The sequence below is a fragment of the Nannospalax galili genome, unplaced genomic scaffold (genome assembly GCF_000622305.1).
Source record: "Nannospalax galili isolate Female #2095 unplaced genomic scaffold, S.galili_v1.0 scaffold253, whole genome shotgun sequence".
In the NCBI taxonomy this organism is placed as follows: Eukaryota; Metazoa; Chordata; class Mammalia; order Rodentia; family Spalacidae; genus Nannospalax; species Nannospalax galili.
In genome coordinates, this window is record NW_008335287.1 from 1,870,996 (window position 1) to 1,873,105 (window position 2,110).

The 2,110-nt window shown below is 41.3% G+C and overlaps 1 pseudogene; it reads left to right on the forward strand.

Moving 5' to 3' along the window:
- Positions 1-468: 468 nt before the first annotated feature.
- Positions 469-1,842, forward strand: LOC103731533 (annotated as a pseudogene).
- The last annotated feature ends 268 nt before the right edge of the window (positions 1,843-2,110 follow it).

Genomic DNA, 2,110 nt, shown 5'->3' on the forward strand with positions numbered 1-2,110 from the left:
GGCAAAACATCAAAATCCACCAATACTCACCTTTTTGTTTTGTTTTGCTTTATTTTCAGCACTAGGGATTACATCCAGCCTTTTACCCAATTTTTTTGTTTTTTTTATCTTTTTGAGACATGGTCTCCCTGAAGTCCCAGCTGGCCTGGAGCTTGCAATGTAGACCAGGCTGACCTTGAACTCACAGAGATTCGCCTGCCTCTGCCTCCAGAGTGCTGAGATTAAAGGCATGCACCACCACGCCCATCCATTCCCCATTTTTTATGCCTGCTCTAACCACTCCTTTGTCCTCGCTTACCTACCTTAGTTTTATATACTTATAAGAAAATTACAGATATCAGTGCACTTTCCCCAAAATATTAAAGAAATTAGTGAATCATTTTTTTCCTGTAGTGCTAGGCAAGGACTGTATGAACTAGAATTTAATATTTGCTTACAATCTTACATAAATTTAACATATCGCTCAAAATGGAGGTAAAACTGCCATCAGATGGCCCCCACACTGACTCTGCCCCCGCCTCCCTCCAGCAGCGGCCAGGGGATTATCCGAAAGAACCAGAGCAGCTGAGGAAGCTGTTGGTGGTCTGAGCTTTGAAACTACAGATGATAGCTTAAGAGAACACTTTGAGAAATGGGATACACTTAGAGACTGTGTGGTTAATGTGAGACCCACCCCCCAAACAAAACGTTCCAGGGCCTTTGGTTTTGTGATTTACTCTTGTGTTGAAGAGGTGGACGCAGCAATGTGTGCTCGACCACACAAGGTTGATGGGCCAAAGAGAGCTGTTTCTAGAGAGGATTCTGTAAAGCCTGGTGCCCATTTAACAGTGAAGAAAATTTTGGTTGGTGGTATTAAAGAAGACATGGAAGAATATAATTTGAAAGACTACTTTGAGAAGTATGGAAAGATCAAAACTATAGAAGTTATGGAAGACAGGCAGAGTGGAAAAAAGATTTGTTTTTGTAACTTTTTTTTTCTTTGTCTAATAGTCTTGTTTCTTCTTTATTATTTCTTTTAAAACCTTGTTATTGCATATACAGTTAAGAGAATGATCAAACAGGGACATGAATCCTGCTTAGATAAAATAAAGTCAGTTTCTGTTGTGCCCCCATCTTGTAACTTTTGATGATCATGATACAGTTGATAAAATTGCTGTTTCAGAAATACCACACTATTAATGGGCATAATTGTGAAGTGAAAAAGGCCCTTTCTAAACAAGAGATGCAGTCTGCTGGATCACAAAGAGGTCGAGGAGGTGGGTCTGGCAACTTTATGGGCCACGGAGGAAACTTTGGAGGTGGTGGAGGTAATTTTGGTCGTGGTGGAAACTTTGGTGGAAGAAGAGGCTATGGTGGTGGCAGCAGAGGTAGTTATGGAGGCGGTGATGGTATATATAATGGATTTGGAGGTGATGGTGGCAACTGTGGTGTGGTCCTGGTTACAGTAGTAGAGGAGGCTATGGTGGGGGTGGACCAGGATATAGAAACCAAGCTCATGGATCTGGTGGTGGTGGAGAAGGATATGATGGTTACAATGAAGGAGGAAATTTTGGTGGACATAATTATGGTGGTTGTGGGAATCATAATGATTTTGAAAATTATAGTGGACAACAGGAATCAAATTACAGACCCATGAAGGGGGGCAGTTTGGGTGGAAGAAGCTCAGGCAGTCCCTATGGTGGTGGTTATGGATCTGGAGGTGGAAGTGGTGGATATGGTACCAGAGGGTTTAAAAACAGCAGAAAAGGGCTACAGTTCTTAGCAGAAAGAGAGCGAGGAGTTGCCAGGAAAGCTGCAGGTTACTTTGAGGCAGTCGTCCCAAAAGCATTAGCGGAACTGTAAAAATCTGCCACAGGAGGAACGATGATCCCTAGTCAGAAAAGTTACTACAGCTTAAACAGGAAACACTTCTTGTTCAGGACTGTAATAGCCAGAGTTTGCAAAAAGTGAAGCTATTGATTAATGCAATGCAGTGTCAATTAGGTGTACATTCCTGGGGTCTTTTAAAATAAATAAATAAATTTTACATACGATGAATTTAAGTGTATATTTGCTGAGTGGACACAAATGGACACATGTAAGGCAAACTCCTTAAAATAAAAAACAATAT